The sequence below is a fragment of the Microtus pennsylvanicus genome, chromosome 1, assembly GCF_037038515.1.
Source record: "Microtus pennsylvanicus isolate mMicPen1 chromosome 1, mMicPen1.hap1, whole genome shotgun sequence".
Taxonomy (NCBI): Eukaryota; Metazoa; Chordata; class Mammalia; order Rodentia; family Cricetidae; genus Microtus; species Microtus pennsylvanicus.
The window spans coordinates 95275779-95303473 of NC_134579.1; positions in this window are offsets into that span (position 1 = coordinate 95275779).

The following is a 27695-nucleotide window of genomic DNA, read 5'->3' on the forward strand; positions in this document are numbered from 1 at the left end:
GCATCCTCACCATTATCACCTCCATCACTCTACTATCATCTCCACCACCACCATCACTACCACCTCTACCATCACCGGCCATTATCACCACCTCTGCTTCTTCTGCTGCCACTACTGTTATCTCCCACATCCTTTCCACCATCACGATATACAGGTGACCTCTCAAGCTTTGCGGCCTCATGATGTCAGACCATTATTGGGGTAGCTCCAGATTCTGGGGACAGTGCCCATGAGTCAGTTTCAAAAGCTATGCACATCACTTTCTGGTAAGCCATTTAAAGTAGCCACAGGCTAGCCCAGATTCAAGGGAAAGGAAACAAATCACACTTCTGGATGAAAGGTCTGATAGAGAATCTGCAGTCAGGCAGGGAAGATGCCTGGGTGGATAAAATACTCACCATAGAAGTATAAGGATCAGGGTCTGGATCCCCAGAGCCCATGTAAAAGCTGTACAGGCTCAGCTGCTGCTCGCCATCCCAACACTCATGAGGCAGAAACAGGCTATCCCCACACAAGGCTAGCTAGCCAGGCTAGCCCAATCAGTGAGATCTGGGTTCAGCTAGAGACCCTGCTTTAGTAAATAAAGTGGAAACTGATCAAGAAAAACAGGCAGCATGAACTTCAAGCCTCTATATGTATATATATTTCCATACACACATGTCCCACACACATGAACACACATATGTGCATCCCATAGAAGAATAAGGAGGAGAAAGAAGAGGAGGAAGAATCTGAATGTACCACAGCAATGAAGAGCTGTGTGCAATTGCTGGGGATCTGGCTGTGTGGAGACTGTTGTGACCAGGACCTGAGGCACACTGCTAAACTGTAGAGAGAAAGAATAGCAAATTCATATGCTTACAAGTAAGTTAAAACAGCTGAATTAGTGAGCAAAGGGTCAATGAGAGCCTATGCCTCAAAAGACCTAAGGTAGCGAATGATTGAGAAAGACACCTAAATTTGGTCTCTGACACACATGTACCTGTACACACATACCCAAGTGAATATATACCACACACCAAACACTCTAAAATACATAATTAATGAATATAAAATAATTAAATGGAATGCATTTTCGGCTGGAACCAACCATCGGAGTCTCTTCAGCTTCCCTGCTTCACGAAGAAAGTTCAAAGATGGATTTGCTGAATTAAACCTCACCCAGTTTAACAGTACCATTTACTTAAGATGATGAAGCACTATGGAAAACAAGACAGAAAAGATTTCCCTGGGGCTGGAGAGACGACTCTTGGTTAAGAGCGAGTACGGCTCTTCCAGAAGACTGAAGTTCATCTCCCAGCACCCATGTCAGGCAGCTCACAACCATGAATAACCCCAGCTTTGGAAAATCCAGTGCCCTCTCCTGACTTCCAGGGCACACAAAGCTGCCCTGGAAACACACACACACTCAATTGAGAATAAATCTTTGAAATAATTTTTATCAGCTATGCATGAGGATCTGATGGAAAGTGTATATAATTCCTGGGCATTTGCTGGTGGCAGAAACCAAGCAACAGTGCATTCTTAACTATAACTTTATTTTCCCTTCTTTCTTCAAAAACTTTGCAAAGAAATAAAGTATTACAAGTAAAAATGAAGTCAGCTTTGGCCTCCAACTCTGGTTCCATCATTTCTCAGCCTTCCCTGGAGGCAGCTAACTCCCATCATAAATTTGGTATAATTCATTAAGTTTGTGGTTATATATTTTTCTACATATGTGTGATCATAAATAATGTATGATATTATGTGCATTTAAAAATGTTTCAAATGGCAGCATATTTTCTGAAACATTTATCTTGTTAGACTGAGTCATTCTGACAACACAGGGGTATAAACACTTTCTAAAAGCAGGGCCATGGCTAGAGAGACAGCCCAGCAGTTAAGAGTACTCGCTGCTTAGGCAGAGTTTGCTCATGAGTTCAGTTTCAGCACCCACACTGAGTGGCTCACACAGCCTTTAACTCCAGCTTCAAAGAATCGAACACCCTCTTTGGCCTCTGTAGGCACCTGCACTCATGTACACATGCCTATACATAGACACCCACGTGTGCATCTAATTAAAAATAAACATAAAATTGAAACCTATAGGAAGAGGGGTCTTGCTATATGGCTCAGTCAGGCCTGAACTCCTGATCCTTCTGTCTCTGCCTCCTGATTCGTAAGATTATAGTCATGCGCCATGCATCCAGCTCAGACTAATTTTAAAGTGACTTCCCATGGTATGTAAGTACCATGATTCATTTATGTCCTCCAGCACTGAAGACTTCCATTCCTCCCAGCTTCTCCTTTAGCCAACGGTTGTGCTCCTCGTCGGCACCGATGCTGGGGCTTCTCTGGAGCATATACCTGGATAAGAAATTGCTCTTCTCTTTTCCCATTTTATTGCATACTGCTGAAGTTTTCTCCAAAGCAGATGCACCAATCTACAATCCACCAGCAAGGTATGACAACGGCTCCTTGGGGTTTCTCTATATCTCCACAGACTGACACTGTTCATCCTTTTACATGGTTGTTTATGTCACCTGATTGGTGTAAAATATCTAATTTTGCTTTAATTTTAATTTTTCAGATTACTACTATGGTCAATAATTTCTTCCAATTATTAGGTGATAATGTATTCTCTCTCTCTCTCTCTCTCTCTCTCTCTCTCTCTCTCTCTCTCTCTCTCTCTCTCTTGCTCGCTCTCTGATTTTCCAAGTCAGGGTTTGTCTGTAGATTTTGAGCCTGTCCTGAAACTCACTCTGTAGACTAAGCTGCCCTCAAACTTACAGAGATCCACCTGCCTCTGCCTCCCGAGTACTGGGATTAAAGGCATGTGCCACCACTGCCCAGCTGATAATGCATTTTCTAACTTTGGATTCTTGTTCATTTTTTTAATTGGGTGATTTGCCATTTTTCCATTTGTTTCTAGAATATCTTTACCTGCTCAGGGTACCAGTTCTTTGCAAACATATTCTCTCAGACTGATGTTTTGCTGTTATGTGTTTCTCATACCCTGCTCCCCCCTCAGTCCAGGGCTTATTGGTTTTGTTCCTACTGCCTACTAGTACAGGAAGGTCACATTTACAAATCTTTACATAATCTTGTGGTCTTGTCCCCAGAAATCCTTACCCATCAATTAGATAACATAAATTCGTCCTGTGTGTGTTGCTCTATATTTTCCGTTCTCATTGCCTTCCTCTCTGTAGCAGAAAATATCCGACAAAGCAATTTAAGGAGGGAGGGGCCGGTATGGAGGCAGGAGTAGGCGGCTGGCCACTGGCATCCACAGTCAGGAAGCGGAGAGATGGGGATGCTGGGGCTCAGCTTGCTGTCTCCTTTTTATTCAGTCTAGGACTGCAGCCCGTGGGTCGGGAAACCTACATTCAGGTGTGTTGTGCTCAGTCGGTTCATTAAAACCCTCTGGAAACACTCTCAATGTTTTACCTGCATTGTCTGAACCCAGCCTCGTTGACAAAGATTAACCAGCACTATGCTTCCACCTTCTCATATTTGGCTTTTAAACCCCTTTGCTTGCTATAAGGTGTGGTCTGAGATGTTCATTTTATTATTCCTGTGTGGAAAGCCGTAAGTCCTCATGCTTTGACTCAGTCTGCTTGGTGGTTTTTCTTCATTGATTCTGTTTTAATCAACACACAACAGAGTGATTCTCTGTGAGTTCTAGGCCCCCCAGGACTAAACAGTAAGGCCCTGTCTCATACAAACAAATACCAAACGTTATTTTAGTCAGATAAACAAACCAGTCAATGGAATTCATTTTTAAAGTAAGTGGGGGGGGGGGGTTGTTCTGCTTTGAGTTGTTTGTTTGAGACAATATCTCGCTATGTATCCTTGACTTGCCTGGAACTCTCTCTATAGACCAGGCTGGCCCTGAATTCTCAGAGAAATCACCTGTCTTTAAAATAAGGAGTTACTGTGATTGGTTCTGTTGATTTTCAAATACCCCAATATCTCCCTGGCTCAGCCTTACATTCTTGTGATAATCCATAGTTCCTCTTGAGGCTGCATTTGCTTATTACTAGAGTGAATGTTTTAGTGTTTTGCTGAAGATTTCTGAACCTGTGCTGTTTGGGGTATTTCTTTTCTGGTGTTTGTCTTTTCTAGCTTTGTTATCAGTTTAATGACAGGTGCATAAAATGACTTGAGAAATGTTCCTTTCGTTTCTAAAGCTTAGAAGAGACTATTTGGAACTGGCATATTTATTTCTTCTTTAAATAAACGGTAGGAACAATCAGTAAACTATCTGAGCCGGGAACTTTCTTGTTTTCTTTTTTTTCCTCGATGTGGAACTGCCCCGGCTCCCTTTTCATCTTGGTGAGCCTTGGTGTTTTGTGGGGTTCTCATTTGTAATTTAGAATTGGTACCCTATATGAAAACTTTTGAACATACACATATGTGAGTTTCTGTTTTCATTGTTGTTGGTTGAATTTGATGTTTTGTTTGTTATTTTGGGGATGTTATGTTTTACTTTTGCTTTTCTTTTGTTTTTTTTTTGTTACTGCTATTGTTTGTTTGTTTGTTTGTTTTGAAACAGGATCTCATTGTCTTGCCCAAACTGCTAGGAATTCTAGGTTTGTTGAATCAGAGTACTTGCTATGTAGGCCAGGCTCTCAAACTTGTGATCCTCCTGCCTCAGCAACCTGGGAGCTACAATGTCATGTTAACATCCACCTTAGTAGTTTTTCATATTCTCTTATTATCTTTTGATGTCCGAGGGTCCAGACTGTCATGTCCCCCTTCACTCCTGGTGTGACTACTCTGTGCTTCCTCTGCATCATGTTTTTTATCCGAACAACTCTTTGGTAGAAATTTATCCACTTAAGTGATCTTTATAAAAGCCAACATGGATCAGGATAAGGACTGGCAGAAGCCGGCCTGGCCAGTGCATGGAGACCACTACAAAGGACAAATGTGTGTTGGAGAAGTGGAGGGGGGGATGGAAGAACAGGGCAGTGCCCTTGGTTGTAGAGGGAGGCAGAACTGGAGATGTGATGGCCATGCCAAGCATGAGAAAGGGCTGACAATGGGAGGACATGTCATTGGGGCAGGTGGGATGTTGTGCAGCAGCCTGGAGCTGACGCAGGCACAGACTCAGCACTGGAACAAGTTACCTAGCCTCGGGGTCACCCTGGCTCTGGGCAATGATGGAGGCCCAAGATGAAGAATGGTTCACTCCCGGATTGGACCTCCTTGAAGGACCACTATGTTCCATGATGCTCCAGAGGGCCATGTGTGGGCCAGTGGTCCTGATGAGGCAAGGGGGCTCAGTTTGATGTCTGAGGCCCATGTAACTACATAATACTATGCAGGTGTCCATTGCCTATGCGGGGGCCTGAAGCCATGTTGATTCCTGTGGGCTGTGCTGCCACTAGGAGTCATATTGATGTGAATGGCCTGTACTGCCACCCAAGGCCATGGTATGTCTGGGCCCATGTGGCCACCAAGGGCCATGTTGGGGATCTGTGGCCCTGCTGCAGCTGGAGTCTGTGTTGACATCTGTGGTCAGTGTTACCACCGAAGGCCAAGCAGATGTCCATGGTCTGTCTATGTTGCAGCCACATTGATGCCCAGTGGGCTGTACTGTTGCCAGGGACCATGGAGATGTTGGAAGTCCAGGCTGCTTCTTAGGGCCTTGCCAGGGTCCGTGATCCTACTGTGGCTGGGTTTATGGTCTGTGGGGTCACCAGAAACCATGTGGAAGCCCCCATCTATGCTCCTGCTGGCTGTAAAAAGCAAGGAAGCTTCTTTGACAGTGATATCGATGACTGTAGATGCAGTTGAGGAAGGGGGACATGGAGGGCTTCTGTGACAACTGCTACCCCCCCACACACCCCTCAAAAGCAATAGCCTAAAGTAAGCATCGAAAGACAACATTTATGACAAGAATGCTGAAGTGTAGCTCTCTGCAACTGATGGCTTCTGGCCAGAGTGTGGGAGAAGGACTCAGTTCTAACCAACGGGCAGATCACTAAGGTCTTGACCATGCTCCAGTGCATATATAGGTAACACACACTGAACTTGAGGGTTTTTTTTTCTTTGTTTTTTGTGTTGGGGGTATAAGGGCAGGTGGGGGTGGCAGACATGGAAATACTGGGAAGTGGCTGTCATCAGGGTTCATGATGTGAAATTTCCAAAGAATCAATAAAAATATTATGTTAAAAAAATGAAAATCAACATGGGAGTTCGATTTTGTTTTTTATTCTTATGTTTCTGTTTAAGTTTTGCTTTATTTATATAGTGTGTCTGTGTGGTAAGTATGTGCAGAATATATGCAGTCAGTGACCCCTGGAGGCCAAGAGAGGGAGTCAGACCCCTTGAAGCTGGAATCCAGGCAACTGTGAACTGCCAGATACCAGTGCTGAGAGCCAGGTTCTCCGAAAGAGCAATAAGCACTCAACCCCTGAGGCATCCCTCCAGTCCTAATATTTTGCTCCTCTTTATGCCAGCATCAAATTTACTTTCACTCTGTTTATTTTCTTTTTTGTTTTGTTTTGTTTTGGAGGGGGAGGATTACTCTGTAGCCCTGGGCTGGATGAACAGCACTTGTCTGCTTCAACTGCAGAAGCAATGCGATTAGGCCTGCTGTTAGGTCTCCTCCTACAGGATCACCTTGATGGCCATACTCCCCTAAAACAGGAGCTGATATAAGTCATTCCTCCTCCAAGTTGCCTATTGTGAGTAATGTTTTTGTTGTTGTTGTTTTTGTTATGGGGGGGGTTGTTTGTTTTTTTTCAAGACAGGGTTTCTCTGTAGTTTGGAGCCTGTTCTGGAACTAGCTCTTGTAGACCAGGCTGGCCTCAAACTCAGAAAGATACGCCTGCCTCTGCCTCTCGAGTGTTGGGATTAAAGGCATGCACCACCACAGCCTTGCAATAATGGTTTTTAAAAGGTGACAATGCATGTTGTTCTCAGCCTGCAGTGAGAGTTGAGTGGTTGCTGTAATGATCTGTTCTGTCCCTTCAAGAGACAAGCCATGCCCGCTCCCTCCCTGTGCTGAGGCAGCAGATCTTCCTGCTTGCAGCCTGACTCTCCTCCTTTTCCATTTCCCTCTCGAAAAGGAAGCTTCTCTCTCTCTCTCTCTCTCTCTCTCTCTCTCTCCTCTTCTCCCCTTCTCCCTCCACAACCCACTAAATAAATATCCGACCTCACTCTGCATGGCTTGCTTATCCATGTGAAAGACCCCAGCTTAGCTGCTGTAATGCCATCTTGCAAAGCCTTCACACAAACAAATGTAAGTTCAAGGTAAAGTCGGTACTCCTAGGCGGCCAAAACAGGATATCTGTGGTCAGACACCAGGCCTAGGAGGGGAACGAACAGTTCTGGGAAAAACTACATGTACCCTAGATAGGGCCAAGTCTGCTATTATTATCAGACCTTCATGTCTCCGGGAAACTTGTCCCCTAAATGAACCCATTGCCTCATTCGAACTGACCAATGAGATCCCTGTAACCATGCATTGCTTCTGTATGCCTGCTTTTGCCACCCTTTTCCTATAAAAAGACCTTCTCCCAGCATGCAGGCGCACAAGTCCTCCGAAAGGACTTTGCCGCCCACAGGTACCTGTGCCCACCCAATAAACCTCTTGCTAATTGCAGCCAGTGGTCTCGACTGTTCCTTGGGTTAGGGGTCTCCTCCTGAGGGAAGGACCACTCTGAGCGTCTTTCACATGTCTCTGTCTCTCTCCCACCACCACGTGTCTCCCTGCCTGGGACCAGCCCCTTCTGAGACTTGTGGCATGGTCTCGTGGTGTGCCCATCTGTCTCTCTCTCCTCATGGGACCCCTCTTGGCCTGCTGCTGCAGCCACTGGAGGAATTGCTTGGTCCCTGCCTGGGACTGCTGCTCTCGGGACCTGCTATTCACTGTCTACATGGCCCACTGCCACCGCTCAGGGACCTGCAGCATTTCGCCACTGCAGCCACTTGGGGATCCACAGCATTTTATTTTTACCTTTACAGTTACTACTTGGTTCTTTTAAACAATTAATCTGTGTGTGTATATGAGAAGGTGGAAGGAAGAAGGAAGGGAAGGAGGGAGGGAGAGAGGAAGGGAGGGAGGGAGGAAGAAAGGGAGGAAGGAAGGGGAAGGAGAGAATGATAGAGTCTTCCTGACACGGTGCTCACTGGAGGTCTGGGAACAACCTTGGGAGTTGGTCTCGCTTTCTACCCTGATTAGAAAGGGACTCTTGTGATTTGCTGCTATTTGTTCAAGGTTAGCTGACCTGAGGGTTCACACAGCCACCTTCCCAGCCTCTATTTGGTCTAAACTAACCTTCTAGAAGCCATAATCCCAGTGCCTAAGAGATAAGAGAAAGAGGATCATGAGCCTGAGGTTGCTCCAGTCTACACAGCAGCAAGACTGTCTTAAAACAAAATCAAAAATCCCAAATTCCAAACCAAACAAACAAAAATGCAAAAACATTCTAGAAGATTTAGACTTCACATCTGCTTCCCCCCCTTGAGTAAGTCACCCATCTTCCCTGTGATTTGGCAGCGTGGTCTAGTTTCAAAGCTCATCTCGGTGGCTGGAAACCAGCTGGTGCTCAATAAATACTTGAAGAATCGAGCCAAAGAGCAAATGGGTATTTGGCAAGGCGGCATCTTACAGCAAGGATTCTGAAAATGCATGTAGACTGTGAAGGCGGGCACTCTGCAATGTTCCCGAGACATCCCAGGGTCTGCAGCAATGTGTTCGTGTGGCAGACCCTCAAGTCTCTGTTGGACTGACTTGAATATGAACACATCTTATTTACTAAACATTGGCCACCATTTTTTTTGGGCTGCATCTTAGCAACCAACCAGGGGGAGAAGGAGGGAAGAGGTGGCTCTCTTGTGCCTTCAGACAGATGTCCTACGAACAGAAATGTTCCTGTCTTGGAATGGTGTGGATCAGAGCAGCAGTGTGGGCAGCATGCGCCATCAACTAACCATTATGTCCTCTTCAGAAGTTGGCCGTGATCTTTTCCATGCTATCCTGATAGCACACACTGTCCTTGGCCTTGACAAGCCCATAATACTCAAGCCCCATCAAGCAGCCACCCAAGACTTCCAAATTCTCAAATTTGCCTCACTCCAAATATTATTAGCATGTAGGTATCTAAAGCAAAATTACCATCAAGTCGGGTCTGGTATATCTGCCTGTAAAGGGAGTAGCTCCTTCCCCCCCCCCCTCACCTGTCACCCACTAAGAGTAATGAATGTCCACTGGACTGGAGATGTGACTCTATTAGCTGAGTGCTTGCCTAGAATGAATGAGGTTCCATCTCCAACACCCTATAAACAAGGTGTGGAGGTACAAGCCTTTAACCCCAGCACTATGGAGGTGAAAGCTGGTGAATGAGTTCAAGGTCATCTCCAGCTGCATAAAGATAGGCACAGCTGGAGAATAGTCAGAGGCATGTGTGGCTCTGTCTCCCAAAAAACAATCTCTGAAGTTTACACACTTACAATTGCCCATATTTGAGATCCCTTGCCCCAGAGATATACTACATTTTCCCAAGAGAAAAGACTACATCTTTTACAATGACACAGGGGAAACTTCTGGTGGGGTAGAAATATCCTATACATTTGCGAAGGCATTTGTCATATAGATACACTCATATGCCAACACCAACACCCATTGAGCTTTGGTTCTTAATTTTGACTGCCAGGGGTTTTTTGTTGTTGTTGTCATTTTGTTTTGTTTGAGACAGGGTTTCTCTGTAGCTTTGGAGCATGTCCTGGAACTAGCTCTTGTAGACCAGGCTGGCCTCGAACTCATAGAGATCCGCCTGCCTCTGCCTCCCAAGTTCTAGGATTAAAGGCGTGTGCCACCACCTCCCAGCTTGACTGCCAGTTTTATTAGATTAAGAAATGCTTAGGGGTGGACAACCTTAATTAATGTTCCAAGAACCCATGGAAAGACAGACAAAGTAATGTATCTGTAACCTCAGGGCTCATACAGTAAGGTTTAAAAGATGGAAACAGGAGGATTCCCAGAAACTTGTGGGCCAGCTAGCCTTGCATACACAATGGAAAACAAGAGATGCGGTATCAACTGAAGTGGAAGTCAAGGATGGGCACCTGAGGTTGTTCTCTGATCTCCACATGTGCACCATGGTATACACATACTTGCAAACACATACATGAGTATGCATATCACATAACACATACCATCCGCACACATAACGGATCAAAGAAATACATAGGGTGTTAATGAGGTGATGTTTGTGTGTGTATCTAAGAGGGTTTTATTTCCAGAGGCAGTTAACTGAAGAGGGAAGACACTTGTTGAATGTGGACAGTGCCATCCCATGGCTGAGATGCTGGACTAAATAAAAAGATAAAGGAAAAGGAACCTGGGTGTGGTGACACACACCTCTCAGCCCTTGGGAGGCAGCAGTGAGATCGCCACAACTTTTGGGCCAGTGTGAGCTCTGTAGCAGGTTTGAGACTAAACAGTAGTTTATAGAAAGACCCAATCTCTTTCTCTTTTTAAGGTGAAAAGAAGACAGCTGTGACAATCAGTTCTGTCAGCTTGACCATCTCTAAAATCACCTGGGAGATGTGCCTCTGGGTGCGTCTGCAGAGAATTATCTTGATCACATTAATTGGTGTAAGAAGACCCACCTCGGTTGTGGACGGTACCATTCCCTGGGCAGAGATCCTAAACTATATAAAACCTAGCTGAACACCAGCACATATTCACTGTTCTCTATTTTTGGAGTGGGATCCAATGAGACCAATCAGCCCCTTGCTCCTTCCACCATGCCTCTTTCCTGCCTGTTGCTATGTCTTTCCCGCCACAATGAGCTGTACTTTGAACTGTAAGCCAAAACTCACCCTTTCTTCCTAAGGTTGCTAGGTATTTTAATAGAGCAACAAAAAAGGAACCAACACACCAGCTGATCACTGGCATCCTCTTTCCATGTTTCCTGCTCTGCCAAGATATACTCAAACAGCTTCACTCATCTACAGGCATGAAGTCACCTGATCATCCAAGATGTGAACAAGCAGCCTCACTGTCCTGCAGCCATGGAGTCACTGCTCCTGTTTCTTCCTTGCTACAATGTACCACCTCAAACTGTAAGCTAAATGAAATTCAGTCTCCTCGAAGTTGCTTGTTAGCAGCCTTTTGGTTGAAAAGTAACTAATACAACTTTTGAGTGTTTGGTTATGACTCCATGACATCTAAAGGATAATAAAAACAGTAAAGTAATATATTGAATATTTTTACCATGTCTGATATTAGACTAGGAGCCTTATGTACATATTTTTTAATAATGATGGTGTCAATGATGGTGAGGAGGAGGATTATATGTCCATATATGTATGATGTGGGTTCTGGGTTTGCTAACACACAGGTGTAGAGGTAAGATGACAACTTGAGAGTTGGTTCTCTCCTTCCACCTTGGGATCTGGAGCTCAGACTCATGTCCTTAGCATGCATAATTTCCTCCCCAATAAGATGGCACATGTACATTATTTTTATCATCACACTGCTAAACGAGGTTAGTGCCATTATAACCACTGAACAGACCAGCACACAGAGATTGAAGGTGATGAAGCAGCTTGCTGAGCAGTTTTGGAAATGTCTATCAAACTTCTGTTCATTGAAAAGCATTTCCTCTACTATTCTCAGCTGAACTTCCTAGGACCTCAGGAGAAAAAGAAATACACATGTGTAGATGTGTGCATATACATGTACACATGTACATATACATAAAGTACACATGTATGTGAGTATCTGCACACACAAAAACATTTATAAGCACCTATACATCAGAAATGCACATTTTCAGTGAACACATGCATACGCACAAATAATACAAACACACTTATGGAATAAATACACATAAAACATGCATACAGTAATATGCCCTTGTATGTGAGCATATACACTTACTTGCATACTGTATATAAATACATGCACACACTTGTACATGTATACATGAATATAAACATATATGTAAAGTATACACTTGTATGTTGCTCTATAAGCAGTTTCTTTTCTAAAGAAACATTTTCTCTAGAAGCAGGAAGGTGTAAACGGAGACTGTTCATTCGTTCCAGGCAGCCGAAACCCTAATAATCACCCAGAAGCTGTATTAATTACAACACTATTTTGCCTATTAGTTCAGACTTCTTACTGCTAGCTCTTATATCTTAACCCATTTCTACTATTCTGTGTATTGTCACAAGGCTGTGGCTTACTGGGTAAAGGTTCCGGCGACCATCTCCTTTGGCAACTACATGGCATCTCCTTGACTCCTCCTATTCTCTCTATTTATCTCTCCCAGGTTGGCTATATTCTGCCCTGCCATAGGCCAAAGCAGCTTTATTCATTAACCAAGAAAAGCAACACATATACAGAAGGACTTCTCACATCAGGAAGGAGGCTCAGAAACTCAGGAGGTAAGCAACTCCACATGTCTGGGAAAGCTGAAACTCATGTGATCCTTCAAGGTGCCTCCTGCTGCTTATAGACAGTGAACAACGCGGAGAGGAGAATCTCAGTTCTGTCAGTCTGCAGGAGAGTGAAGCTGCTTGCTCACATCTTGGCAGACAGGAAGCAGGGAGACGGAATACCCGGGTTCAGCTGGTGTCTAGTTACTTTCCTGTTGCTGTGACCAATTACCCAGACAAATGCAACTTCTGCTTACAGTTCATCATGGCAGGGAGAGCTCCAGGATTGCAGCTTTTGTGGGCTGTGAGTTGTCACCAGTGTCAAGGTGGGCCGTTTGGTGATGTAGCTGCTTTTGAGTCATTCCTGATCCTGTCAGTGACTCTTCACCCATACTGCTGCTAGTAAACCCAATAAAATCCCATTGTTTGTACAACCGTTACTTTGTCTGTGAATGGTTCCCTTTCTGGAGAGGATACACCTGTCTGCTGCATCCCTTCAGGAGAGGTCTCTTACACAACATATGTGTGAGTGCATACATGCATGGACTCACATAGATGCATATGTGTATATGCATGCATATACAAACACAAGTATGTACATACACATATATACACAGCAGTACATAAACATGTCTGACTGTGCCCACACATGCACGTATATATACATGCACAAATGCAGGCACACACATGTATACTTATTCAAGATGAGCTTTCAAACAGTTGACCCAGAACATTTTATATAGATGTTGACAAACAGATTGATTTCTGCCAAGGAAACAGACAGGAAGAGGGTACACCTGGATCAGCATGTCTATGCATGGAGTCATGGGGACATCTTCAGGGAGCCCTGGGGTCCAAGTCTGTCGAAAGCTTGGAGTGATGCAATGCTGTGGCTACCGACTGTGTGCCAATGCGTGCCATTCACACATTGCTTAGCCTATCAGTAGAGTATATCACAACATGCAAGCCACTGATCCAGCCCTCAGTGAACATAAAACATTGCTTAGAAGACTGAGCCATTCCGGAGCATGTGAAATATCATCCTTATGTCTGGTCAAGTTGTAAAACTCTACTTTTGCTTTTGAAAGATGAGCTCTCTTTCAAGGGGGTGCATTTGAAACCCATCTCTTGAGGGTTCGAGCTGAGACCAGCAGGCGTCAGGGCCCACCTTTCTACTGGGTGCTAGGTTTCCCCCTGACGCTCAGAGACTAGGGAGCAGTGAAGCCTGAGATACACATGGACCATTTCCTCAGAAGGTTGTCACCTCTGTAGCTCTAGCAACACCACTGCCGCCGCCCCCACCCCAACAGCCCCCACCCCACCCCCCAGTGTCTGCTTGGGACACACAGCTCCTTGCCCTCATTATCTTCTTCCTCCCTGTCCAGGACTTTGACCTCCGTCAGTCTGTGAGTTGGCAATACACCGGTAAAGGAACTGGGGATGTCACTGTGCCAACTCCCAGACCTGAATTCAGAATGAACCTGATATTCTACTCCAGTTTATCCATGGTGCCTGCTAAGAGATCAAAAGAGCAGTTGGGAGGGAAGCATCTAACTTACCTTGGCATAGCTCACAGGCTGTGACAAAGACAGCCTCGCATCAAGGCCCTTTTGTTCCCTGATGAGCAGATTTGCTTCCTGAAACCATGCAGTGGCTCAGCGAATAAGGGACAATATGTGTGTGTGTGTGTGTGTGTGTGTTACATTCACTTACCACGTTTCCATGAAATCTGTGAATATGAGATTTCATATGTGCACACAGTATGTGCATATACATAGATGTGCCTATGGACATGTATAAACATATATGCCCAGGCACACCTGTGAAGGTGTTTTGATTCTTGGCGCTAGTACTTCCCGCTCGCAACCCAAAGCACAGCCCTGAGACCTCATCAAGGCTGCCGTTCAGTGAACTTGGCTGGAGTTCCATGCACTCTACGCAGTGAAAGAGTTTTTGTTGTGAGTTTCACTCTGTGTATGCATTTTTTTAATGTCGCAGGCAGGCCACAAGGGAATGAGAGTCCCGAGATTGAGTGCATGGAAGGAACGCAGGAGAAATACGCAGGGCGGGCTGCAGTTCCCCAGCGCAGCAGCAGTAATCAGCGGCAGGTTTGACTTGAGACTGCCAAATATCGTCCCTGCTGATAACTGTACCTTTTGTGAGCCGGCGACATACAGGGTCTATACAGCGTTGCCAGCGGCTTTTGTGGACAGCCCTGTCATAAGACCTCCACAAAGATCCAGTTATGTGGCTGTTGTTATGGGAACGGTACAATTATGGCCAAATTGAAGTGGCGAGGGGGAACAAAAAAAAGGAAGTGGATTGGGGGTGGGCAAAATTGCTATTTTCATCCAGACGTATTTTGGTTGATCACCTGGACTCGGTGCAAACAGCAATCAGGACAAACAGGTTTGGCTGCAGGAACTGAGAGCTGAGTTTATGCTTTTAAAAAAAGGAAAGGTGCCTTTAGGAAAGGAAATGTCACATCCTCTTGTTTCTTTGTGATTTAAAGATATACCTATTATTATTATTAATGGGGTGTGTGTGTCGGGGGGGGGTGGATTATGGACATAAGGAGGTCAGAGGACCACTTGCAGGAGCCTGTTCTCACTGTGGATTTCAGGAATCTACGCAGTCCAGCTGGTAAGCACCTTTGCCTGCTTTTTTGGTCATTTTGCACAAGTATTCTTCTTGTGCATCAGAGCTTGCACACTCAGTCCCGAGAGTCTCAGTGCCCCCTCTCTTCCCCAAACTCATGTCTGAATTATGCCACTTTTGCAATTCAAGGTTTCTGATTAGCCAATTAAGCTTTTAAAATACCTGTTATGAAATATTCTGTTGAGAATGATAGTCAGAATCAGCCCAGAAAGAGAACATTAACAAAAAAAAAAAAACAAAACTAAAAAGAATCACAGACATTTTAGGGTTGAACACTACATCAACTAGAATAAAATATCTATGGGTGGACTTGACAGCAGATTGGAGAGGACAGAACAAATTTGAGCAGCCTTAAAGACTGAAGAACAGAAACTAAATTCAGCTTGATAGCACATGGCTCCTGCAGGGGTATCACTGCAAGTTCAAGGTTAGCTTCTGATAGATAATGAGTTTCAGGTCAGTCTGTGGTATAGAAGGAGAGCTTGTCTCAAAAACAAAAAAGAAGAGTAGAAATTGTCCAATATTAACAAAATATGTGTGGGAACAAAACACTGGGTGGGGGGTAGGTAGTAAGCAGAAAGAGCAAGCTTAAAGAATCTGAGCACTATAACAAAAGATCTAAGGACCAATCATCAGAGTCCAGGGGAGGAAATGGGTGGAGCTGAAAACAATGTCGAAAGAGTTTCCCAGTTCAAGGAGAGAAACAAACGAACAAAGGAGTTTAAAGGACTGAGTGAAAAGCCAGGGGTGATAGCCTATGTGTATGACTCTGAGAAGGCGGGAAGACTGAGAGTTCGAGGCCAGCCTTGGGTGTGTGATGGAGAACCTGTCTCACAAACGAACAAGGGTCTAGAGCAGTGGTTCTCAACTCTGTGGGTAGAATGGACCTTTCACGGGTCACCTAGGACCATTGGGACATATTTACCTTATGATTTACAACAATAGCAAAATTGCAGTGATGAAGTAGCAATGAAAGTAATTTTATGGTTGGGGTCACCACGACATGAGGAGCTGCATTAGAGGATCACACTACTCGGCTGAGAACCACTGGGCTGAGAACCACTGGGCATTAGTAAAGCCCTCACTACTCTTGCAGAGGGCCTGGGTTTGGTTCCCAGGACACACATTGAGTGGCTCACAGACACCTGCAACTCCAGTTCCAGAGGATTCAAAGGCCACTTCTGGCCTCCATAGGTACCTACGCTCATGTGGCATATATGCTCCAATCACATATACATAAAATAACAATACATTTTAAAACCTCCAGGAACACAAGGTTCAGTAAGCCACAAACAGGGTAAGGCAGTGTAAATTTGTGTCAAAGCCAAGGTTATGAAAACTCTGGTCTAAAAAGGAAGATGCAGGCTAATGACATGGCTCAGCTGGCAAAGCACTTGCCACGCAAACCTGCTAACCTGAGGCTGATCCCCTGAGCATGTATAAAGAGTGAAGGAGAGCCTCTGACCTCCTCATATGCGGAGCAGCATGCAACCCACCCCTGCCAGCCCCATTACAGACACACGGTAATGATGAATAAATAAAATAAAAACCAACAGACAAACAAACGAAGATAGAAAAGGGAGCAGGTGAGTCTCAACAGCAAGGAGAAGAAATGAGAAATCCAGGGGAAATCACATCCAGGGGAAAACTAATTCATGGGACAGTACATTGCCCATCAGGAGCCATGCCAACCCAGATTTTACTTTTAGCGAAAGCAAAATGATGAAACAAAATCAAAAACATTAAAAAGTTTGCTTTTTCTGGAGTTGGAGTCTTGTAATATTGCCCTAGGCTCAAATGGTCTTTACATTTTTGCCTTGAGTAGTTGAGATGATGGGTGGGGTAGGGCAACCAAGTCCGTCTCTCAATGTGTGTGTGTTCGTACGTCTGTTTATGTGTGTATGTATGCATGTCTATATGTGGTGCGGGAGAATTGTCTGTATTCTGTCAATCATGTTTTAAATAAACGCTGATTGGCCAGGCAGGAAGTATAGGTGGGAAAACCAGACAGGACGTAGAAATGATGCAATGAGAACAGGAAAATTCTGGGAAGGAAGAAGTTGATTCCTCCCACTCCTGTCCAGACCACCGAAGCAGCAACATGTGATCTGCCCTGCTGTGAAAGGTACTGAGCCACATAGCTAACGTAGATCAGAATAATGGGTTAATATAAGTGATAAGAGCCAATAAGTAGCCTGACCTAATGGGCCAATCAGCTTTATAACTTATAGAGATCTCTGTGTGATTTTATTTGGGGCTTGCCGGCTGTGGGGTACTGGGCAGGACAGAAAACCCCAACAAGCAGGCACAGCCTGCTCATGTTACATATATGTGTATGTGTGTGCATCTGTGTCTAGGTAGAGAGAGGGAGAGATCAGAGGAGAACAATGTTGGCTCTCTTCCTCTATTAGGCTCCACCTATTTCTTTAAGACAGGGCCTCTCTCTAAATTTGAAGCTGGAGTTTTGTGTTTTTTTAATTGTTTGTTTGTAGTTATTGTTGTTGCTCCCTAGTTCAGCTGGCATTCAATAAGTTCTAGTGATTCTCCCATTGTAGCTCTTTCCTTTGGGCATAACAAGATGCCATCTTGGGCTTTGCCCCTGGTAGCCATGGTAACTACAGCAGGACAATACAGAGGTAGCCGGGCTCATGATGATAGCAGGAGAGCTGTCAGCTGTAGAGAGCGTCAGGAGACCCTCACCTGAGAACCTCCTCTTGAGTCTGCAACACATGCTGGGGAGTGACAGAGTTGTGGAAAGTGGAAGGTGGGCTGAAGGGGGCTTCCTGATACAAGTCTATGATGGAGTGCTACTTTGTGTGTTGCAGCTGTTTGAGGGTCACACACTGCTTCTATAAATAACGCTTCACCCCTGTTCTATGAGTGAGCCCTATGAACTCACTGATCCACATTGGGCTTAATGAAATTGTTCTTTGGTCTCTTGTTGGTGCCCACTGGGGGTGGGCAGGCAGCTGCCTCTTCCCCAGAAAAAGTCAATGAATGCCGCCTATGGTCACCCCACAGTACTAGGGTTAAAAGTCTAGGGGATCTGCCTGTCTCCACTTCCCAATCCTCAGGACAACCATGCTCAGCTTTTTACGTGGGTTCTGTCATCAAACTTAAGCCCTCATGTTTGCGCTTCAAGTGTTTGACTGACAGCTATGGCCCCAGCCCATCCCCAGAGTCATTTGCAATCTATGCAGGCAACCCTGTTCTCACTCACCATGTCCTGCAGTGAGAGGAAACTTTCAAAACCTTCTCTGATTGAGGGCAAGGGTAATGAGATAACTGGACCCCATTCCAGCACCCCTTTTACACCAGGACAGAGGAGAGAGCACACCTGAATGGATCTTCTGAAAGCCATTGCGTGGGGATTGGGGCCGCTTTAAAAAGATTTAATCACAAGATTGCCGACCGTCCTCCCTTCTCGGTGTCTTACCACAGCGTCAACAGGACTCTGGGATAATAACAGTGCATTACAGCCGAGAGCTCCGCAAGACACAGGCTCTTCAAAAAGAAGTTTCCAGGGAAACCCAAAGACAATGGAAGAGAGGAAAAAATACAGGGCATGAGAGGAAATGGAAGGCTCTGACACCTACCGCTCCGGTACACATTAAACACAGCTTGACGCCCTGAAGGATAAACATAAAATCTCACTAAAAAGCCTGTTTGCCTCTGTTCCCACTACCTGATACATAACGTCTGACTTTCAGCTGAAAATTACAGACGTGCTAAGAGGCAATAGAGAAAACAGTCTGATGAGATAAAGAGAGCACTGGAAGGGGGCTGAGACAGGATCCAGATGTTGAGATCATCACATTGGAAGTGCGAAATCACATGACGAATATACAAAGAGATCTGGTGGCCAGGAGGGAGGGGTGGGGGTGTGGGGGGAGGGGGGCATACGTGGGTAGGTGAGCAACATATGGTGGCATGGGAGACTGGATATGGCAGTGGAGAGAGCCAAGAAGAAGAAGAAGAGGAGGAGGAGGAGGAGGAGGAGGAGGAGGAGGAGGAGGAGGAGGAGGAGGAGGAGGAGGAGGAGGAGGAGGAGGAGGAGGAGGAGAAGCAGATTGTAAAGGAATGATGGGACAATGGCAAACAACTATATTCCTATAATGGAGATACCAGAAAAAGAAGACACAGAAAGAAGCAGAAGAAATACTTAAAATGCTAGCAGTTCATGAGAATTTTCCAAAATTAAGATTGATGACGGACCACATTCTTAGGAACCTCAGAGGTGACCAAAGAGGATCAATAACCCAAATTAGCCCTCAGACATGTGATAGTCACGCTTCAGAAAATTAAAGACAATGAGAAAGTCTTGAAGGAAGAAAACAGCTTGCCTAGAGAAGAGCATGGCTGAGAAAGCTATCAGACTTCACTTCAGAAACCATGAGGAAAAAGGAGTTGAGTGGGGCCATGAAGCACACCAGGAGAGGGGATTCATCACAAAATGCTTACTGAGAACGAAGACCTGAGTTCCGTCCCCAAGACCCATGTCAAAAAGCCAGGCAGGGCAGTGCACACTTGTCATCCCAGCAATGGGGAAGTGGAGACAGGCAGGTCTGTGGTACTCTCTGGTCAGACAACCTAGCCGAATCTGTAGGTCTCAGAATGTGAGAGACCCTGCCTCCAAACATAAGGTGCACAGTTCCTGAGGAATGACAGGGTGACCTCTGGCCTCCACACGCACACACCCATACTGGAACACGTATACACACACACACACACACACACACACACACACACATTCATGAATGCACACATAAAACCCTTTAAATGTGGAGAAGAAATACTATCTCAGGGGAATTCCTCACCATAAGACTTCCTGTAAGAAATGTTAAAAAAAAAAATTCTTCGGGTAGAAGGACCATAGTAAAGAACTCAGATCTACATAAAGTACACATGGACTTGGAGAAGAAATAAAGACAATGTAAGTTTGCTAGTTTTTTATCCTTAATCAATGTAACAAATAACAATTTGCTCAAAATAAGAAGAATGAATTAGATGAAGATAACTTAGAAATAATTGGAATTCACAATGGTAACACTGTAAAAATCTGAGAGAGAGAAAAATTGGGAACCCTCTGCTACAGGGACCCTTACATATCCATAGTGATGTTTGAAGGGGGATTTGGGTTATTTGGGAATGTATATTCTAAATTGTAAGTCACTTCTTAAAGAAAGTATAACAGACATTCTAACTGGGGAGAGAAATGTAACCAAAGAATGTCCAGTTACATCCAGAGAAAGTTGAAAGGCAGGGGAAAACCAAAAGAAAAGGAACGGAAGAGAAAGGAAGGGAGTGGAAGTTGGGGAAGAAGAGAGGAGAGGAGGGAAGGGGATAAGAAAGAAGAGACATGGAGAGAAGGAAACAGGAAGAGAGGGGAGGGGAGAGAGGAGACAGGAAAGGAAAGTATGATGGTTAGTTTTAATTTTGACATAACCTAGAATCACCTGGGGAGAATTATTGAGGAATTATCAAGATTGCATTGACCTGTGGGTATGTCTGTAGGAGATTATCTTGACTATTAATTGATATAGATAAACCCAGCCCATTGTGAATGGCACCATTCCCTAGGCAGGAGACCCTGAACTGTATAAGAAAGGAGAAAGCTACCTGAGAGCAAGCAAGCAAAGATGTGTTTATTCTCTGGTCTTGGCTGTGAATGTGATTTCCCTAATTGTTTGAGTTCCTGCCTTTACTTCCTGGGAATGATGAGCTGTAACTTGAAATTGTGGCAGAATAAACCCTTCCTTCCCCCAGTTACTGATATGGACAGATTTTTTTTTTAATCACAGCAGATAAATGAAACTAGGAAAGAAGGGAAAGGAAGAAAAGGGGGAAAGGAAAGGAAGGATGAATAGGAGAGGGGGATAAAGGAGAGAGGAAAGGGAAGGGAAGGGAAGGGAAGGGAAGGGAAGGGAAGGGATGATGAGATAAAAGGATTCCAAATAGGAAAACAGCTACAAATGTGGCAGAAACTAGCACAACATTAAAAATTCAGTTTGGAGAAGCCTCAGTTCTGTTGCTTTTGTTATGGTTTTTGGTCCCTGGTCCCTTTAAGAGGCAAGCCACGCCCACTCCCAGTGACCCCTGACCTCTTGTCACCATCATGGATTTCTCTATGTCCCCTCTATTGGAGCACATGTCTCCCTGTTTTCCCCTTCTTCTGTCTCTTTCTCCTCTACTCTCTCTCTCTCTCTCTGCCCCCCTTCTGCCTTTCCCCTCCATAACCCCCTGAATAAATATTCAACATGTTGTGTCATTCCACGTCTCTGTCTCCTGTCCACCTGCCCCCACTGCAAACCGCTCCAGGGTTCGGCACCAGGGACCCACTAGCATTTCCTGCCACTTGCTGCTCCGGACCCGCCTAGCTCGCAGCTGCTTTGTGGGGGACCCGCCAGCATTTTTTAAAATCATAAAAGCTGTCACTTTCATGAAGTCTTCTAGATCACAGATAATTGTTCTCAGTAATTTATCCTTTCCACTCTTCTTCAGAAACACACACATACAGGGACACACATGCACACACACACACACACATTAGCACATTACAATTCTCCTTCATAGCTTTGCTTTCTTAACCTTATATTCTGGAAATTATGCTAGCTTAGCTCTTTGGTTTCTTTTCACTGTCTGGGACCACACAATCTGCACTCAGGAGTTATGCAGGTTGGGCTTGGCTAGCACTTGGGTAGGAGATCTTCTTTACTGTTGACACAGCTGTATCTCAGTTACTTGCATGGAGGTATTATTATTTAGTCATATTTTGCTATTAGACCTATGGGTAAAGAAACTAGCTTATTCATATAATGTTTCATAATTCATATACCTTCAGAATAAATCCTTCACAGTGAGATTGATGGGAATCAAAGGCTACTGCTTTATTGTTGGTTGACTACCTACAGGATAGTGTATGGCCAAGAATGTATAGGAAGACTTATATGCTACCTCTCCTTCAAAGTATCTAGGTCTTCCTCCTCCTCCTCTTCCTCCCCCTCCTCTCTTCTTCTTCTTCTTCTTCTTCTTCTTCTTCTTCTTCTTCTTCTTCTTCTTCTTCTTCTTCTTCTCCTTCTCCTTCTCCTTCTCCTTCTCCTTCTCCTTCTCCTCTTCCTCCTCCTCCCCCTCCTCCTCCTTTTAAACAAGATTAAAGGTGTGTGTTTGGGTGACAAACACCATTGACAGAAAGAACTGAGAGCAGAAAGATTTATTTTGGCTCACAGTTACAGAAGGTTTGGGCCATCCTGGTGAGGAGGGCATGGGCCAGAAGCAGAGACAGGCTATACCTGCTTCCAGATGACTTCCTTTTTTTTTCTTGAATTTCATTCATCCCTGTAACCCATGTTATGGAGCCACCCACACTCAGGAGGATATTTTCTTGTAGGCAATCTTTTCCAGTAACACCCTTATCTTATATTTTGACATGGGCATAAGTTCACACGTGTCTGAGAAATGAAGTCTCAGAGACACATTGAGAATGAACTTAGCCTCTGCAGATGCAGGGGGCTCAGTATCTGTGAACTAAAGCACCTTCCTCTCACCTCCCAGCATCTTTATTTTTTCCTATATTTACACTTTAGCTAGAAGATTTCCATATCTCAAAACAAACTGATACAATCTTCCAACAATACAATGCCAGGTGCAAATACCAGATTCATGAGGTACCACCGTTTTCCAGTTTCCCCTGAACCAAGTTTTGCATAGGCTTTGTATCCACAGGAAGCTCTCAGTCAAGATTCACATAGGACAGCAAAGTTATTTGTAACACAAAGGAAGACCTAGGAGCTGTGTGAAAACTCCGGGGCTAGGCCTGGTATAGCCCGGCAGGGTTTCATGGCTAGTGGGGGTTACTTGCTATCCCTCTTGCGCGAGGCCATCGGGACATCATACCACACTTATCCATAACCTCTCAGCTGTGCCTCATCAAGTCAAGTTGACAGTGAAGATTAACCACCATAGTAGTTTTCATTTCTGTTCTCAGGGTGGCTTTAATTTCTTTGCCTCTTATTCGAGGGAAGGGTTGCAGGAGAGTGGGGTGGAGCAGAGAAGCTAAGGCTGTGCACGCCAGGAAGCAGATGGAGAGAAGACTGCACTAGCTGGCTTTCTCCTTCCTCTTTCTTCCACCAAACACCCCAGCCTAGGACGGAATTCTCCAAACCCCTCATTACCTCTCTGGAGATTGTTAGGTATAATCTTAAGAGGAGCCTCTCCACCGACACAAAATAACTCCAATCAAACCAGATTAGACAAAATCAAAGATGCCTATTTCAATGAATGCAGTACTCCTGGGTGGTTGGGAGCATGGCAGGGGGGAGGGTAGACAGAGAAGGAGAGGCCATGCAAAACCCACGACCATGTGTTCTTTTTCTCTGCAGCAGTCTCAATAGCCTGTGGGAGTGGTCCTGGCCCTCCCTGGGGAGGGGTCAGCATTTGGCAGGCTTTCCCTGAGGTGGAGTCCAGCCCAAGGCAACTCCCAGGGGGAGGGGGCTTGTGGGTGGAGCTTTTTGCTCCATTGGCACCCCAAGGATGACTGCCAGGGGCTGGGGTGACGCTTCCAACCCAAACACCCCAGAGTCCTTGGATATAGGAGTGTCAGGGGGCTGGGGCCTCACTTTTGACCAAATTATTTCAGAGTCCTTGGATATAGGGGCATCGGCTCAAGTCTGGCTACTTCCTGTGGGCATGGGGTGATATGAGAGGGGGGGAGTATCTGGGAATTGGTGGGCTCATGCTCAGCGAGAGGTGTGGCTGGAGTGGCATCCAGTTTGCTGTCATCCTGGAGCCCTCAGGCAGTTGTTTTTTGAGGGAGATGAGAAGGCACATGGCTAGGATAAAAGAAATATTGTTACTATTGACCCTATGAATGAGGGCTATCCATGGGAAGTCATTAACTGTCACAGTGCCCTGGTTGTATAGGTGAGGTACAGGTGTATAACTGGGACACAATAGCAGATAAAACCAGATTTTAGTTGGCAGGTGTCCTTCATCCAGGAGAGTTGGTACCAGTGGTGAAGTCCCAGGAGCTAGTGTAGATGTTGACATTGTCTGGAGAATGCTTTATAAGTTGGTCTTGGCCCAGGCAGCAGGAATGACCTGTAAAATATGCTTGAAACTGGCTGGAGTTAGCATTTACATCTTGGTGTCATAGCAAAAGGCTATTGCTTTTTGGATACACCTGAAACCTGTTAATCCTGGACTATGAATCTTGTGAAAGAGGCACACCTGTCTGTATTTTAGCAGGAAACTTCATTAAATGTCATAGATGAAGTAATAAGTTAATTACCTTAAGTATCTTAAATTATCAAATGCCATTAGACAGATCTGAGAGAGATAAATGAACAGAAATGAGACAGCTTTTTAGCTCTGCAGGCAATCCCAGATCCTCTCCTTAGTCCTTGGAGAATGCCAGTCTTAGAAGCAGTGCCTGCCATTAGCTGTTGAGTACAAGAGGCCCAAAGATTCTCTTGTCAGGGAAGGAGATTTAATCTACCTGGCTTGGCAGGATGAGAAGGTTGATCCCCTGAAAGGCATCCAGGAAGGTGAAGACGTGGAAGGCCACTTTTTGCTGCATGGGTTGTTTTGCCAAACCCAAAGGCAAGTCCTGAAGGTGCGCATCTTGGGGGAGCTAAAGGGTGCTGCAGCAGCTGGCATGTCTCTGTGGTCTTTGGTTAAAAACATACCCTCAGATCTGTAAAGGCATTTTGTAGATTTTTAAAGGATTTTTTTTTGTAAAAGGCTGCCCAAGGGCATTTTAGGAATTGGCTTGGAATCACAAGAAACCCATTTTAAAAGTCTTGCCCAATCGTGGAGCTCAGGTCTATCACAGTATGTCCACTGGGACAGCCCTTGAGCCAAAAACAGGACTGTGAAAATTGAACAGCAGGCATCCCTGGCCACACAATCTTCATCTCAGTGAAATCCTGGCTTTCACCACGTGGGTTAGGCTTTGGGTGAGGCCCAAGACTTCAGTCAAAAGCCTGAAAAGCAAATGGGTCCCCAACCCTACCGGCCATGTACTTTAAAAAAGGGGAACTCACTGAGATGAAGCTGATGGTAGCCTGGTGGAGAGCATGCATGGGAAGGGCGTTTTCCAGCTTGCAGCTCCGGGACCTGGGCCTGTGGGAAAAACAGACCCTTTTGGTGGGAAACCGTAAGTTAGGTATAATCTTACTAGGAGCCTCTCTGCCGAAGCAATATAACTCCAATCACACCAGATTAGACCAAATAAAAGATGCCCACGTTTAATGAATGCAGCACTCCTGGGTGGTCAGGAGCATGGCAGGAGAAAAAACAGAGAGGGAGAGACCATGCAAAACCCATGACCACATGTTCTTTTTCTCTGAGGCAGATTAAATAGCCTGTAGGAATGGTCCTGACCTTCCCTGGGGAGGGGTCAGCATTTGGCTGGCTTTCCTGGAGGTGGAGTCAAGCCCAAGGAAACTCCCGGGGGGGGGGGCTTGAGATGGAGCTTTTTGCTCCATTGGCACCCCAAGGATGACTGCCAGGGGCTGGGGTGATATTTAATTGAAAGTGAGACCCCACCTTCTAACACCCCTATATCCAAAGAGTCTGGAATGTAATATTAAGTTGGGGGCATCACCTGGGCCTGGACATGACACAGTAATGAAAACAGCTTGGTGTTGCCATAAAAACAGACATGTGGACCAATGGAATCAAATTGAAGACCCTGACATCAATCCACACACCTATAAACACCTGATTTTTGATAAAGAAGCCAAAATGTTACAATGGAAAAAGGAAAGTATCTTTAACAAATGGTGCTGTCATAACTGGATGTCAACATGTAGAAGATAACAAATAAATAGATCCATATCTATCACTATGTACAAAACTCAAGTCCGAATGGATCAAGGACCTCAACATAAATGAACCTGATAGAAGAGAAAGTAGGAAATAGCCTTGCACACATTGGCACAGAAAACCACTTCTGAAATATAACACCAGTAGCACAGTCACCGAGAGCAACAGTCAATAAATGGGACCCTCTGAAACGGAAAAGCTTCTGTAAGGCAAAGGACACAATAAATAAGACAAAACCACACCCTACAAAATGAGAAAAGATCTTCATCAACCCCACATCTGACAGAGGGCTGATCTCTCAAATATATAAAGAACTCGAGAAACTAGATATCAAAATACAAAATAATCCAATTAAAACATGGGTACAGAACTAAACAGCATTCTCAGCAAAGAATATCAAATGACTGAAATACATTTAAGGAATTGCTCAACATAATCAGGTAAATTAAAATCACAATGACTCTAAGATACCATCTTAGACCTGTCAGAAAAACACCAGTAATAGCTTATGCTGGTGAGGATGTGGAATAAGGGGAACACTCCTCCACTGCTGGTGGGAATGCAAACGTGTACAACCACCCTGGAAATCAGTATGGCAATTTTTCAGAAAATTGGGAATCAATGTACCTCAACACCCAGCATTACCACTCCTGGGCTTATAACCAAAGGATTCTCAATCATACCACCAGGACACTTTCTCGACAATGCTCATAGCAGTATTATTGGCAATAGCCAGACCTAGAAACAGGCTAGATGCCCCTCAACTCAAGAATGGATTTTTAAAAAGTGTGGGACATTAACACAGTTGAGTACTACTCAGCTGCAAAAAGCAATGACATCATGAAATTTGTAGGTAACATATTTTAAGTTTATCTTTTCCTCAGTGATTTGAGAGGTCACAACAACCACACACAGGTATTTATGTCCTGTATATGTCCTGTATATTTCTAGATCATCTATGTTTTTTGCTTCTAATGCCACTCTTACTACAGAATCAATGTCTTATGCTTTCATATCTAAAGAAGCACCTCATCTTTATCAATATTTTATATGATTTTTCTCTTTTTGCAGTTTTCCTTTTCATTTGAATATACAAATCAACTTGTCTAATGACATTAGAAGAAGTTGGTATTTTGAAACTTTTTTTAAACTTTACTTCTCTATTTATTTTGGGTATATGTGCATGTACCCATGTCATGGCACATAAGTGGAAATCATCAAACAACATGAAGGAGTCAGCTGTCTCCTTCCTGGGGATTAAACTCAAGTCTTTGGGTTTGGTAGCAAGTGCCTTTATTCACGGAGCCATCTTGCTGGCCCAATTTTCTATTTTTATAAACCATATTAAATTCACATTTTAGGATACTGAGATGTCTTGGTGGCAAACAAGAAATGTCTATCTACTTTAGATTGTTTTGTGGATGGGTTGAATCCTTGGTTACAAACACCACATTGTGTGCCCAGTATGATAAATGTAAATAGATCTGAAAGGAGAGAATACTGCAGCATAGAAAGCAATGGTAGAGAGGCAAACAGCACACCAGCACTTGATGGCAAGAACCATAAACCTGATGAAGAAAAACAATCATCAGGAATAATTGTACAGCCAGAAGAACTAGTACTACTTGAGTGTGAGGGCCATTTCAAAAAAAAAAAAAACATGAAGGCAGAAGTAAGCAGGTCTCTTAGTTCAAGGCCAGCCTGAATGATAGCACGAGTCCCAAGACAGCCAGGGTTACACAAAGAAACCCTCACTCAAAAAACCAAATTTAAACTATTGTGGAATATTTGTACACTGTATAAAGGTGTATTGCTATGATATATGTAATAAC